Source organism: Falco cherrug, chromosome 10 (assembly GCF_023634085.1).
Source record: "Falco cherrug isolate bFalChe1 chromosome 10, bFalChe1.pri, whole genome shotgun sequence".
Lineage (NCBI taxonomy): Eukaryota > Metazoa > Chordata > Aves > Falconiformes > Falconidae > Falco > Falco cherrug.
In genome coordinates this window covers 33790092-33806124 of record NC_073706.1, presented here as the reverse complement: position 1 = coordinate 33806124, position 16033 = coordinate 33790092, and positions in this window count along the sequence as shown.

The following is a 16033-nucleotide window of genomic DNA, read 5'->3' as shown; positions in this document are numbered from 1 at the left end:
AGAGCAAGACATCATTCATCATTGTAAGGGAGGCCAAAACAATGCTAGATGCTAATGAATTTGTGAGTGTTACTACACTCCTTAATTACTAATCTGGGACTGTACACCCCAAACTGATTATTTCTCCACCCAGTCTAGAGCATGTAACTCCTTGCAGCAGCAGTAGACTGCTATAAATCAGGGCCCAAGAAATCAAAGGCCCAGATGGCAGAGCTTGAAGTGAGTAAATCTGGGGGTCAGCTGAGTTCATAGTAAAAATCTATCACAACTACTAGGCCTCAAACTGCAGACCAAGAACATTATGTTATGAACATTACGAAAACATAACATTTTCTCCAGCTGAGCCTAAGTCACTTCAGGCTGTTTCACAATCACCCTGGGATGTGGTGGAAGGAGCATGCATTCGTCCTCTTCCTAGTCAGGGTAGGAGGACTACAGCCCTCTAAGACCATGGGCAGGGAAAACATGTCCTCAAACTCCTGTCTTGTGCTTCTGGGGTACCACTGGCAGGATGCTGAAGTCAGCTGCAACAGAGCTTTTCAGCCTGTTCCCAAAGATACCCAACTGCAGGATTTCCCATTGGCAGCAACCCTCCATGGACTCCAAGGGGGGTTATTAGCCATCAGCTGGCTGGAGAGCTTTTACAGGGGCTTGTGTAAGCTCTCAGATTCAGTTCCGTGCTCTGTTATCTAATCCTTACATTTTTCTGAATTGTAAAAGTCAGTTTTTCATCATCTTTAGCTTTTCTTAACAACAAACTTAAAATATCTGTGGTTTGCTTTTTGTAAGTACTAGATCTCTGCAGTACTGTTGACCTGTGAGACTCAGAAAAGCCTGCAGCTCTAGAAACTAGTCCAAAAGGTGGCCAAAAATCAGGCTCCCAAAAACAATCACCCACTTTGCAAAGTTTGACTTTATTCTCCTTTTGGAGAAGCGAGATAATATCCATGGTATCAGGAAACACAGTAAATTGTTTTGAGATCTTTGGGTAGATGATGCTAGAACCATGAAAGCTTTCAGAGTGGAATAGGGGCTAGGACTTTATAAACACCCTTTTGCATGATGAAACCATTAAATAATTGGAACCAGCCTAGGCTGAGAACCACATCATTCCTATTAAAGCTGTGAGATTGCTCTCCTGACAGGACTCGCTGTATTAGAGCATCTCTGTTTAGAGCAGAAGAAACAGACTCAGAGCAGAGTTAGTCAATGTCTAGAAACACCCTAGAAAAGCTCTGAGGGGAGCTGGGTAGTGCACACAAAATACAGTAGCACCTGTAATGCTTCACAGAAGATAAAACACAAAGGAGATCATCTCAGATAACCACTGTCTCCTCAGGGAAGGTAGCCAGGTAGCCCCTCGAGGGATTTAGAAAAGGAAACACCTGTCAGCCTAACTAAACTAAAGCAGCCATCATCAAACTCCAATCGTCTTATCTTACCCGCTATGCAGATCTTCATGTGCAACTTTATTGAGAGGATGAGGCAAATCAGTGCCCAAGAAACCCTTGTTTCTGCCTCTCTCAAGGTTTGGCATTTCAGTGCTAGCAAGAAAGTCTTTTTCTTTCTGTCTTCGCAGTGTGATTTTATACGCTCTCGCCAGCACACTTAGGTTTATGAACTACAGGCAGAAACTGGTCTTTAGCAACCCCTCTACATTTTGCCCTTGCAGTTGAAAACTTTGAATGAAATATTGACAGTGTTTTGCATCTGTGTCCAGCTATGGGGAAAAGTAAAAAGCTATGGAAGTAATCCGGATCTATGCAAAATCACCTGCTCCTGCTTTTTGGGTTGCAGCATGATTTTTGCAACTGCTGTGCAGCATAATTTTCTGCACAGAGTTTTCTTTGGAAGAGCATTAACAATCGGCCCAGGGCTAGACATTATCTTTAGAGCATTAACTCATGTTTTGGTTTACATGCAGTGCCAGAAAGGGGAAAAAAATAATCTTCTTATTTGTAATTCTAGATAAAAAATGTTGAGATTTGAAATGGCTAAACTTCATAGCAGATCCCCTATAAGAATCAGCTGCACTTGACCAGTGCTACCTAGTGAACAACCTCCAACTGTTTGTATCATGCTATGAGGTATAATATGGGATTGTAGCATGACCTGCATCTGGCTGCTGGTGGTTTTGTGACAGTCCACAAGGAATCCTGTCCCTATATATTTGTAGAGATACTGAAATTTAATTAAATTACTCAGCAAAATTTTATTCACCTACTCAGTTAACAGAACCAATTGCAGTCATAGGATTTGTGGTTATACTAGGTAAAGGCTCAAAGCAAAGTTTCAGTCCTGAATCTTTGGAAGTCTGGAGAGAAAAAAGAGGAAAAAACAAATCTGGAAAACGATCCTACCTCTGAGACCATTTCCTACCCTATGTAAAAAGAAAAGTGGTGTTTACTGCTGCTGGTAGCAGGAAGGCAAGCTGCAAAGATAATACAGGTGAAAAAACAAAGCTGGTAGTGCCCTGGGGGCTACTAGCAAAGGAGATATCTATAGCTGCTGTACTTGTTAGGTAAAGTTGACTGGGAGGAGGTAGGGAGAACAAATGTCTCCAACATCATTTGGTGTTACTGGTATCACATCTCAACTCGTGCCTAAATGCCTGTATAATGCAGAACCCGGACACCATTTTTCTATCTTTTCCTTTGGAAATGCTCAGGACTTTGCTGACTGTTGTTCCAGAGAAGAAGTGTAACAAGCACATCTCTCCCTGTGATGTGCGGAATCAAACTACAACTCCAGGAGAGTTATAAAGCAGGTATGTTTGTTGCGGCATCGGGTGCAAGGGGGGTGCAAGGGGGTTCGCTCCTCCAAACTTGCACACCGTTCCAACAAGCAGCCCAATATTTATTATACAAAGTCATGCATATACATAAGATTTCCGAACATTCAGAGTCTCCCCCCTCTGATACTTCTTCAAGATGTATTTTTCACCTTCTTGGGCAGTTACCTGAAGTTCTTGCATGCATTAGCAGTCTTTGTTATTTAGTTTCTGTTATCTTAAAACATCTGCTGGCTAATGATTAGTCCTTCCTTATTGTCCACTCTAAACATGCCAAGCTAATACATGCCCACTGGGCTGGTTTTAATCTATACCAGCATGATCCCCGGGTGGGGGATCCACCTTCTTCAGTGGTGGATCCCCTACATTTGCATAGAAAGTGCTGATCTCCTACTACCACAGTTATTTTACCCTAGTTTGTTTTCTTTTAGCAGTTGGCGTGTCCTTGTCAGAAGGCTCCTTATTTACGTTCTTGTTGAGCTCATCTACATTCGTACTAACTGTCCCTTCTCCAAGTGGCTCCCCCCCTTCCCTCTTTCTTGGTTGTTAATGTTTCTGTTACCTATGCAGTTTCTGTCTGCAGCAGAGTTTTAGGTTTTTTCACTATATCACCTGTCTGCCTTGTGCATCAGGAGGGAAACCAAACCAAATCAGTCCGCCTGTGCAGGATGCAACCAGCTCCTGATTCCTGTGCGGTATCGATCCTGTATCCCCATTTCCTCTCTGTAAGCTCACAGCCACTAACAACCTGTCTTGGTATACAAGTGTATCAGTGCTTTTGTGTCTTGCTCAGGCTGGGGGAAACAATGGCAGCAAGTTGGCTGAGTGTTTGCTGTCCAGCTGGTTCTTCCTGAGATGGCAGGGACCTTCTCAGACCCTGCTCAGGTGATAGGCAGGGAAGAAAACAGGGCAGCTGGAGGAGCTGAGCTCCCGTGTGCAGGGTGAAGGTGGAAGATTGTGTGCCTCTCTTGTTCCTAACTCATGAGGGTCCTGTTTTGATGGTAATCCCTTTCTTGGGCAGGTGAGGCTCTTTATGAAGCCTCTTCTGAGAAATTTCTCTGGGTATATGTTAGGGGACTACTTCTGCCTTGCTGTGATGAACAAGTTGCCTCAGTCATAGAGAGGCTGATGTGTGATGCCAGACTGTTTATATGCTGCTCATGAAGCAAGGAAGGTTTAACTGCTTTTGGAGCTGCTTTGTTGTGTTTAGGTTTTTAGTTGAGTTTCCCTAGAATAAGAGATACCAGGAGAGGACATACTGTCCTCTGCCTGCAACTCATTTCCAGATGCCAGCGTGCCCCAAGAAGCTGAGACACCCAGGACAGGCACTTCCAGTGAGGTGGGAGAAAAGCATCTTTCCAGTGATCTGAATAGGGTACAGAGACTGGTCCTGGCCTTCCCACAAGATGCCTGTGTCTGTGCTGTGGGGAAGACTTTCCCTGCTCCCTTCCAGCTTTATAATCCCATGTGCCTGTTAATAAAAAGCAGAGGACAGGCAGCTGTTTGGTAAGACACTGCAAAAATCTTCCCTAAAAGACAATAATATTGTGATTAAGGAGGGGCAACATCCTTTTACAGGGACACCAGTTTTGCACCTCTCCATCCCATACTTATTTCCAGGCTGCACAAGCCAGTGTGACTTGTTTGTTTAGAGGGATCGTTTTGTTTTCCACCAGAAATACCAGATGTCACTAATTCACTTTTACTGCTAAAGGGATGGCTCTGCCTAAGGGAAGCCTGACACCAAAGGGTGGCTCTCAGAGTCTCCCATCTCCCTGAAGAGCTTCCTCCACACACCTGTATGGACACACCATCCTCCTCCCTCCCTGGCTGCCTTCCCTCTGCACCCAGAGTCTGTTGTTATGTCCTAAAGAACAATGGGATGTTGCCCATAATGAGATAGGATGTTACCCTAAGGATGGAATGTCCTCATAAACCTGCTGCAGACCAGGCTTCACCCAGGTTGCCCTGCTAAGCTGACCTTGCCCTGGCCTCTCTGCACAAGTAGCACTAGGGTTAACAGGTTTTGGTGTGGATTTTTTTCCACCCCCCACCCCCCAAAATAATCCACTGATGATGGAGAATGGATACTGATCACACTGGGCTGGGTACAAATGCAAACTGGAAATCCAGCCAGAGGATGGAGGCAGGAAGACAGGATGGCTGCAGATTTGGAACACCTTTGGGGCATGTATATGTGTATGAAAGATATGAAAGAAAAGTTAGGGACTACAAAGACCAGCTATAAGCTCTGAATGAGGCCTCCATCTTCCTGTCGCCCGTCTTTATTATGGTAATGCCTGCAGGATTTAAGGCTTCTGCTGGGAGTGGAGCCAAGTAAGGAGTCTCACCAGTTCCTTCTGGAATAGTTTAGAGAGAGCTCTCCTCAGCAATACGTCCTTGGCCAATGGCTACTCTATGGAAGCTGTGACAAGCCTGGCTTTCATCCCTTGCTTGTGCCAGGGCTCCCTTAGGATAAAGACAGTTGCTGCATTTTGCCCATCCCCTAAAGGCATGTCTCTGTATGGGGGAACAAGGAAGGAATCCGTCAGCCCACACCCACGTGGCTGGGCAGAGGAAGGCACGAGACCTTTTCTTGAATGGGAAGGAAAAACTCGGGAAAAATCTCTTCCGGCTGCTTCTGAGCAAGACATTTTTCTCTTTAGGGCATGAGGGAGGTTGGGCATATTCTCCTCAGAGGCCAGCCCCACGCCAAGCACAAGGAAGGTGGCTATCTCCTAACACCACCCTCCTCTTCACAGCTGAATTCAAGGGCACATCTACTGATTTACTTCAGTCACTGAGGATGCGGCAGGCTGCCGTGGAGAGCAGGCTGGCCTCCGCAGCCCCAGTAAGACACATGGCCGCAGGCTGGCTGTCCCTGCTGTCCCCGCAGAGCTGCTGACATCCTGCCTTTCAGACTTTGGACTGAGCAGCTCCAATGGGCAGATTGTGAGTGAGTCAAATGCTCTTCATCAGCAGATGTTGAATCTTCCCCTTTCACTTTCCAGGAAGGAGGAAGAGACTGATTTATTCACTTTGCTGGGGTGGCAGAGGACAGAAACAAACTAAAAACGAACAGTATATTCTCTGACATTATTCAGATCCTGAGGCTTAATGCATGCAGTCTGCCTTTTCAGGATTTCAGCCCTCTCATGAGTGATATTTTAATTTGCATCCAATTACAAATAAAGTGTGCACCATTTAACTTTCTAAGGGAACTCTGACAAGCTGACATGTGAGATGCTCCTCATAGCTTAATGATAAACTGGTTGCCGAAAGCTACTGCAACTGTGTGTGTGTGTGTGTGCACGTGTGATTGTGCCATTGCTTCTCAGAGAAGTTAGACTCTCATCTTTGTCATAAGTTTCATGCTGCAAACTGCTTGGGGAGACTTTGTTTTGCTGAAGCAGTGACAGAAGGGGAAAGGAGAGTGAGAATTCCATGTTTTGAAAGGAACATCATGCAAATCCTCCCCACTGTGATACTGAAGTCCTGAGTGAAGGATTAGTTTTATTACTATTATACCCTTTTATTACAATGATGATTAGAGGTTTCAACAGTTTTACCAGGCATGGTGCAAACACAATAAATTGCCTATCCCCACCCCTCAGATTACCAGTAATCTAAAAACAGTCAGATGTCAGCATATCTGAAACCCACCAAGTGGCTAGGAATTTATCACCCTAGAGAGAAAGATGCAGATCACTGATCACCTCCCCCTCACATGCTCAACAGAGCAAATGAAAGGTCTACACTGTAACCCAGGATTGTGTAGGACTTGGGACTTGGTAGAGAGCATAGCTTCATCTCTGGAAGACTTGCAGCAAATGATATCTTGCAGCCAGGCAGCCTTCATTGCTGGCTGAGTTCCTCTCCAGAGCTGTGTGTCCTGCCAGCCCAGCCTTTTTAAAGCTTTACTAAACAAATTTCAAAGGGATGCTGCCAGGACACCACATCCACCAGTGTTAGGATTTATTTTTTTTATTACTTCACTTCTATTGTTTGAAGGGTATTTTCTCTTTCTGCTATTATTGCTGAGAAGTGGTGACACCCTTGAAGGGATGCATCTGTAAACATGCATAATTCACTCCTGGCTAAGGTCAAGACAATACCCTTCCCTTATCTCAGACAGCTGTTGAATTAATGGTAATGTCAGTCTATAGACTCTTAAGTTCTTTGATTCTTCCCCAGCTCAGTCACCAGCCTACAAGGAGGACATGGGGTTCAAACTGGTCATGTGGCCAACTGCTTTTCCGGATTTTTAGTGTGTCATGCTGATATGATTCATTTGCACAAGCAGCCAGTTTCCCAGTCCTCTGATAAAAACCCCCATAAGCCTCAGTCCTTTCGCTGCCTTAGATAATCCAAATATTAGCCTCTGGGGAGGTGGTAGCCCCAAATTCTGGGGAAAATGCTAATTAAACAGCTGCACTTCAGCCACTCGGGGCTCATAACAAAAGGCAACAGCTGTGTGAGGATTTTTCCCATTTCAGTGCTGAAGTCGGTGAGCTGAGCAAAACTTAGTGCATCCCCCATTCCCTCCCCCGTGCAGGTGGCTTGCACAGTGCACAGCATCACGCAGGCCTTGGCGTTTGACCGTGCTGGAGCACAACGAGCAAGGGAGACTGAAGCTGCCTTTCTGACAAGTCAGAAAAGGTGCATCATCCTCAGATGACTCTATCCCCCTCCTCAGATCTCAGATTCCCACCAAAAAAAACCCCACCCAACAACAAAAAAGCCATCTGATGGTTCAATTCCAGACTCTTATGAAGATCATTTGTTCTCCCCTTTTAATAAAGGGGTTCCTTTTGGTGATGGGGAGGGCTTTAACGAGTTGATTAAAGGTGGCCCAGAATCTCCTCTTTTTCTGAAAAGAGAAAAGAGAAAAAGAGCTTGTTTCTTTCATTATAGGTGAAGCCAAGTACCACCTGTCTTTTCCTCTGAAGTGGTACAGAAATGGGTGAGCTAATACCTTTATAACCCCACAGATGCCAAGAAAATTCATTTCAAGGGGACTGGTGAGGAAAAGAGACCCACTTAAAACCACGTTTGCTTTTAGCAACACTTAACCAATTCAGATTTTCAACGAAAAGCTGGCAGAAAAGACTCTGAAAAGAGTTCACAAGCCCTCCAGGACCACAGGGAAACAGGGAATCTCCCACCACTCTTGCCGCGCCTGCAGCTCCATGCACCTTGGTTACTTGGTCATTTTGTTTGGGTGCTGCAACTGGAGCACCCAGCCTTGCATGGGGTGACACTACAAAGCAGTGGTGGAGTGAGGACCAGAGTCTAGAACCCAGCAGCCCTGGCAAGAAGAGGCAGGGAAACTGTTTTCTCCCCTTGCTAAAGTAGTTTTCCCCCACGCATCCCATCCTCCATAGTGTCTGATCAGGGACTAAATTTCAAATCTCACAGACATTACAAATGGGGAATCATTTTCAGTGAGAGCACAAGCAACTTCACCTCTGATGAGCTGAAGTTTCCTGACCAGGCAATGCTTTGCCAAGTGATTCCCTTCCCTGAGCTCTTAGTGTGCTCCTGTTTGCTGTGCCAGCTGCTAGAAGAGATTGTGTAATGGCATCTCTTTTTGCATATTATTATTCTGTTTTAATTTAAAGCAGCAGAGAAGCTGAAGCAGATTTGGAGTCTGGAAGGGAACCACAGGGAAAAGCACCTGTTTGCTGCCACGTGAATGGTGCGACATTGATCCTGACCTGTTATGGGGCTGACACCAGAGTTGTGCAGAACGCTACCAATCACGTCTGCTGGTCTTTTGTCAACCTGTCAATATAAAAAGCAGAAAGGAAATCTCAAAAGTCCTAATTACTTTTTCCTAGGCCATAGTTTTATACACATACCTTTTCTATGACAGCAGGTAATCACTGCTTATATGGAAAGAATTAAGTGGGGCTGGCCCTTATCTCTCAACACTTTTCCCCAAGGTAGGTGCTGTGGCAGAGTAGTTGAAAGTATCAGGCAAAGCCTCCTGCAGCACTTGGCTCAGTTACATTGCTGCAGTCTTCATGTGCAGCCGACCAGAGGATCGACCAGTATGTGGCAAAGAATACGGGCCTAATTCTGCATTCCTTTATATGTTATAAACTGATGCTTTAAGCTTTGTGCAACACAAAGTCCTGCAGTTGTGGACTTAGTGGCCTTTTGCATGTAAGCAGCAGCGTGCATTGCAAAGCCACAAAGCACTGGGGCTCCCCATGGAGCCAAGGACCAGAGTTCTCCTCCCAGCCCTGGGAACATACCCCTATGTGGACCCTTTGCTTCCATCTGGAGCAGCCTGCTCCTCCCTGAAAAGCACTTGCCCACTCCATGTCAATCCATGTCCTTCTGTCTGCATGTCCCTTTCTGCTCTGATTAACCCAAGAATACCATGTGTATTCCCTGCTCAGCTTGTGGTGGCTTCTGATGATGGTCAGGTGGAAAGGTCTTGACTTTTCCAAGTGCTCCTGACTCTGTTCAGGAGGGTAAATAAAGTGTTCAGATTTCCAAAACTCTTCAGCTGAGATGTCAAAGCAGAAGACCTCCACCTACGTTGGTGGCACACCCTGGTGTAGGGTGTACCAGGGGTGGACAAGTGGGTACACAGTACCCCTCTGGAGCATGAATTTCATCAGCAGTGCAGGTAATTGGGGCAGAGCAGGTGAGGAGGAACAAGGCTAGGGACTTTCAGACCAGACCAGAATAAGAAGGGTTTAAAGCTTTTTATACTGGAAAGGTGACAGGAAGGATTAGCGGAAATCTGCCAAACTGGGACAGCCTAGTGCTTCCAATTTAAAAAGCGGCAGAAAATTTTCTCCTGTTTTCAGCATCCAGCACTGCTACCAGCTTGATGATTCCCACTCAGCCTGGCCTGTTTCACAGAGGTTGCATGACCTGGTAAGCTGAAAGGGAGCTTTACCCTGCTGAGGCAGCAGCAGCTCTGCTTTCAGCCAGGGACAAAGTATGGCCAAGGAATAGGAAGGTGTCCATGCTGCATGGGGGGCTGAACTCCTGGGCATGGAGCAGCTCTTTTTTTCGCTACCCAGGAAAACGGGACATGGAAAAGCAGAGTTCTTGCAGAGTCCTGAAACACTGATATGTTCCTGTAGTCCACAGAGGGAATAAAAGGAAACTGGGGAGAAACTGGCAGACAAAAGACAAAAAGTTACAGCAAGTCTGAAACTCCCTAAAAGTAGTAGAAGAAGCCTTAAGAAAATTCCATCACTGGTTCTCTGGCTATCTGCAAGCAACAGGAGACAGGGAAGAGGCTTCATTCCTGCAAAGAAGATCCAAGCCACTCAGTGAACCAAGAGCTTTGTGTAGCTCAGGCAGAAAAGGCAAGCCCCAGGTCTGCATTACACAACAGCAATCAGTGCTGGTGCAGCATGAAAACAAAGCAGAGTATTTCACCTGAGGGTGAGGATGTCCACCAGCTGACTGCTACCCCCAGAAACGAACTGGGAGAGCAGGAGCAGAGGCCTCAGGAGGGTATGGAAAAGAGTCACAGCATCTTATTGATTGCTCATCAAAAACATAAATCAGCTGCAACTGAAATAATGCAGCGAGGAGAGAAGTGAATGCAGCAAAGTGGACAGGTAGATAAGGGAGAGCCTGAGACCATCACCAGCTGGCTTCCCTTACAGTCTGCCAAGTCTCCTTGGAGGAGAGGATTAAATCTTGGAATTGTGGAACTGGAGATTGCTCCCAGGCAGAGAGGTCTGGGGCTGCCAGTCTCAGAGAGGCCCTGGTGAAGCTCAAGCAGTCAGCTGAACCCCCCTGCCCAGCTGGGCAGTTCCAGCAGCCCACTTGTGTGCAGTGCAGCAGGTAGTTCCAGCAAGATTAGAGGCTCTGAGGCCAGTCTAAACCACTCAGGGACCTTCTGATGACAAAACAGCATCTGTGGATGCAGCTGACACCTGAACGCAAAACAAAACGTAGTTTGCTTCTTCTGGTAAACACCATCCCCATAGGAGAAATGCAGTTTCATCCTCCTGTCTGGCTGAACGATCTAACTAAAAAATCCAGCTTTTCTGAAGTGTCCCTAATCGATACAGAGCTAGTGTGGGCTCCCAGTGCCCAGTCCTTCTCCTGTAGAGTATCTCATTTCTGACTGATGGACCAAATCTTCCTGTAGATTCAGCTTTGAGGTTCTCCTCCTCCTCAGAGGCCCTTGCCCTCATAAACCACCCTGGGTTTGCTCTTGTGTCCTGTGCTTTATGGTGCGAGTCTGACACTTGCTGGTTGCTTTACAGCCTTCTGTCCACTCCAGTAACAACCTTGCTGCAAGCCAGCAGCACGCTCCTCCAGCCAAGCTAAGAGAGGACACAGAAACTAGTCCTCTGGCATCAGCTTATAATACCCCCATCACAGCTGGTTTTAAGTCCCAAGCGTACACAGGGCTGTAGCACCCTCGCAGACAGCGCACAGTCCCACAGCATCAGAGCTGGGTAAGGGGTGCAGGGATCGTAACGGCAGTGGGTCCCATCAGTGATCTTGTGACAGTCAAGTCGAAGTAAGGATGTAAAGTCACGTTTGAGGTCAAGCCAGGAAATCCAAATACCCAGGAAGAGGTGTGAGAGCAGGTATGCCTACAACATATATCAAGCCAGGACTGAAGGGACAACGGTGAACTTCAACGGGGCTCCTGGGCCCATGAGCAGCGGTTGTGGGTCCCATGTAAGCCTGGTTGTGCTAACTGAGGCCTATGGATGTCCCCACCTTGACACAGAGCTGCAAACGAGCAGTTGTAAAAGTTGTGAATGACTCTTGGGTACAGTGAGAGCTTCCAAGTCACCTTACTTCCTCTCCTGTGTCTGGCAGTGGGCAACTGCAGACACCCGAGCAAGAGCTGAAGAACAGAGCAAGCTCAGAGTCAAACTTCTTGAGGGTTTTCACAGCCTCCACCAACGTATGTGTGGTTTAGGCACTACCTGAGCCAAATAAGGCTTTTGTGTCCGGGTGGATTTGTCTTCCCTGAACCTGTCTGGTGTTTCCTGTCCAACATCCACCACATCCCACTGTGGGCAGTTCTTCACTGTCACTGTACATCACGTGAAAAGCCACCTCCTCCTAAACGTTCAGATCTGCCTCCTCTTGCCTTCATTTGAGACCTCTGAACTTTTCAATCATCTGAACTTTTCAATCAGAGGAGGTGGAGGTTAGTGAGCTCTGCTGACTTCTTCCCTGCCACCTGAACCCCTGATGTCATGTCAGTGGGCACAGAATGGCTGAAGGCTACAAGCTCTGTGTGCTCTAACATGCAGTGGATTGGTAACAGACTCCCTGTCCTCGCTCTTCCTTTGAACGAGCTGATTTTGGTAACTTGATGGCATAGAGGGAAAGAGATGGAGGTACCCAGGCAGATGCTTCTCTCCAGTCTTGCAACTGCTAGACTTTCAGACAAAAGAAAGCTACCACTGCTACAAAACCATGGCCTCTCTTGCCTTATTCTGGGCTGGCTGGTTGCCAGGCCAGCTAGGCAGATCAAATCCCATTGCATCTCATTTGCTTGCTGTGACCTGATGCTGAAAAATGCACATTTTCTGTCTGTGTTCTTACCTGTCACCCATCTCCTGAGCCAGCCTGTGGAAATTTAGTTTGAGACAGAGAGCGACATTCAGCTGTGCTCTTCCTTCATTCATAAAGATGAGTATTTCTTTATATGTTCGCTTTTTTTTTTTCCAGTCAGGGCCGCTGGAAAACAATCTCTCCTTTCCCTAAAACACTGGGAGATGCAAACACTGAGACCTCGGCCTCTGTGTTAAATGTTGCCAGAATAAGCTGCACCTCTCTGCTGGCTCTCTCTGCTTGTTTTTTCTTGCAAATTTACCCTTCAACTGTGAATGTGTCCCTGGAAATGATTCCTTCAGACAGCTAGTCCCCAGCAGCTTAGAGGATACTACTGCCTGCACAAGAGCAGCTGGACCCCCTCTGCATGCCTGCAAGGCTAAAACCTGCTGATTATTTTTCATGGGAGAAAACGGAGGGGAGAGACCCGGACAGCCAGAGCAGAACTGGCTTAACCCCTGCACCGCTGGATGTCCTACCCCACTGTTGTGCTGGCGATCTGGCAGAGCGTGTGTACGTTGGCACATACCCAAGTGCTGCCTGGATGCTCTCACTCTTGGAAGAATGGTTGGTAGGAGGAAAGAAGCTGAGGTTGGTACCAAGCAGCCAGGAAAAAAAAAAAAGCAGCATCAAAAGGAGGCAGCACCTGCAAGTATCAAGGAGAGGCAGCAGAGAGGAGCTGGGAGATGCTGGTGCATTTCTTGTTGAGGGAAAGCAATGCCAGGGCTGGGTATCCTTTCTGAAATAGCCACGTTGTTGTCACACACTTTTTTTCTCACCTGGAGTCATTCTCTGCTCTCAGAGGCAGCAATATTGTTCCTAGAGGGTCAGGCTGGTATTGAGCGCAAGCCAAAGAAGCCATCCATTGAGGATAGCCCCTGGCTGTCCTGTGGATGGTGAGCACCACCAGCAGCCTGCGGTGGCCGAGGAGAAGCGGGCAGGTGGGAGCATGGTTCCTTAAAAGAAAGCTGCTCTGTTCTCTCCCCCAAAGCTCCCCTCCAGTAGCTTGGAACTTTCAGTCATCTGAGGCCTCTGCCATGAGCTCTACCTTCCTTTAGGGAGCAGGAAAATCCCTGGGGACACAGGAGAACTTGCTCTTTTGCCATTGCGGACCTTTTCCTATTTTACTGCTCCAGCTTGGCTGTCTGCTGGGCTTTGTGCCATCCTCAGCCCCAGCTGCTAGGCACAGCTCCCTTAGACCCCATCGCTTCCTTCCCCACCCGCCCCCCCCATGCAGCACTACGCTCCAGCTGTGCATTTGCAAGAGTGTGAGTGCAGGCTCTCAAAAACGGTCCATGACGCTTTGCAAAGAGCCTCAGGGATCACTTACAGTGCCCTCCCCTTGCAGATCACTCTAGTTCTTGCTCCCAAATACCCCCATTTGCTTCTGTTCACCAATACGTGAGTGAAGCTGGTGTGTTGTGAGGTCAGTGAGCTCTTCAGTGTACACCAAGGAAGGCTAAGCAGCTGTACATCAGATTTGGAAATGAGGGCTTTCCACCCTTCTGTGCTTCTCTCCCTCCCCAGTGGCAGCCTCCACTGCCCCTCCCACGTACAGGATGAAGCCTGCTCTGCTGGGCACAGCCTTGGTCCTGCAGGACAGAAGACAAGGAGCTGCAGATAGCAGCAGCATGCCCTCCTCCTCCCCTGCCCGTAACACGTAACACTGGGGAATCGCATCAGCGTGCTGGAGCTTGGAGCCCAGCTGTCACAGAGTGCGAGGGAAGTGGCAGCACAAAGGTGCTCACAGCCTGTCTGTATCCGCCCACCATCCTGCCTCCTCGCTCCCTTCGCACCCAGGCTGTGGCTTGTCTCCTGCAGCAATTCCTTTGCTATCAGTGGCAGGAGCAAGGTGGAGAGAGAGAGGGATGCAGAGGGGACATACTGCCCCGCAGCGTGTGACCCAGCAGTGAGCAGGTGGTGACCCAGCACACCAGGAGACACACAGAACCACAGCTGCTCCATGCTGCATGGGCTCTGTGAGCATATTTTATGTGATGGTGCCGGGATGAAGCCAGCCTGGTGCTGCGGTATGTATCAGGAGAGATGCATCCTTGGAGTAACACCCCACAAGCGATGTTCCCACCCCACCTGCCTCTCCTTGCAGGGACGTTTCAGCATGTCTCGCTGAGATCTCTCTGCTGTCTACTTTCTCCGGAGTCCGCTGCACTTGGTGGGAACAGTTCAATCAGCTTTGGATTGGACCTACGTCAGCAGGGATCAGCAAAGCCTGCCAGATGCGGTGGGAGATGCCAGCAAACCAGTGGCGCCCTCTCCTGCCTTATCCTTCCTTTTTCTTTTGCAGCCAAGTCATCGCTGCCTTTACAGGATTTTGTTGGACAGAAATATCCTGTGTCTCTCTCCCACCCCAGGAAAGCAAACCAGTGCATCGTCCTGGAGACCTCTTCTCCCACAGCAGTTTGCAAACCACCACTCTTACGTAAGGCTTGGCATTCTTCCCCTTCTGCCTCTCATTTCCATCCAACAGTCTCTAAAATCTTGCAGACTCATTGATTTCCTGTCGTGCACCCCAGCAGAAATTTCCCTGCTCCTAGTTTGGCTGTGGTCTGAGCGGACCCTGTGCTCACCCACTCTGCCCCAGCACCCCTGATGGTGGCAGCTGGACTCTTTCTACCAGCAGCACACCCTAGGCTTTATTTGCAGCTGCCTGGTATGTTGAGCTGTACAAACCCACACTGGCATGCAGTGGAAGGGGGAGAGGTCCGATTCCTTCAGCTACAGGGCTTGCAATTCTACCAGTGGGGTCCCGCAGCAATGAATCAGACTGACACGGACAGACACCTGGACTGCAAATTCAAGTGTAAGAAGGGAATTTGCTAGGTAATTTTTAATCTATATGAACACCAGCTAAGTTTTTAGCTATTCTTTCCCAGCAAATGATTGCATTTAAAGGGGAAAGAAGACATTGACTGTAGTAGTTATAACAAAATGAGAATATGATGCAAGTTTGCAGGTTGAGGTTGTTTTCTAGGGGCAGGGAGCTAACTTTCCACCTATATTTCATGTGTGAATACAGAAGAGTCTGCAATGAAAAAAACCTGCACATTACTCTGCATATGATACCCCATGAGGTACCTCTCTGTTTAGGCAGAGATTTCTAGCAGTCAGTTGTCCTTCATAATAACCCAGCAGCTAACGCTGCAACCCAAGCTGTCCAGAAAGTTGTCTGTTAGTGTGGCTATTGCCATTAATGAAAACTTCCAGCTTAAGAGGGAGTGTCATTATCTGTAACGTGGTACTAAAGGCAATGGTTCCAGTAGCAAATGATGAAGCTTGAGAAAACTGCAGGCTTGAGATCATGGGAAATACAGAAATCTATGACCTTGTACAGTCTGCATATTTCTTCTGCCAGCTGATGCTGAATTTACATTAGTGAACAGCAAGGAGGGAAGAGGTTTGCTGGCAAAGGGTGAAGTCAGGATGCCCACTGATCTACCCATGCCCTTGCTCTCAAGTTTGACAGTGTTGCTGGAGCCCTTCAAGCCCTTCTGTTTTCCTCTGGCAGCCACTTCGGTCCAGCCCTGAGGGAGAGACCTTGCTAGCTGAGCTGCAATGTGGTTTTATTTCATTGATGCTGACTCAGCTGGTTTACAAGGGTGAATTCTGAACCTCATCTACCTGCTAATGTTTCCTTAGACGTCTGGGGATTCAAAGCAT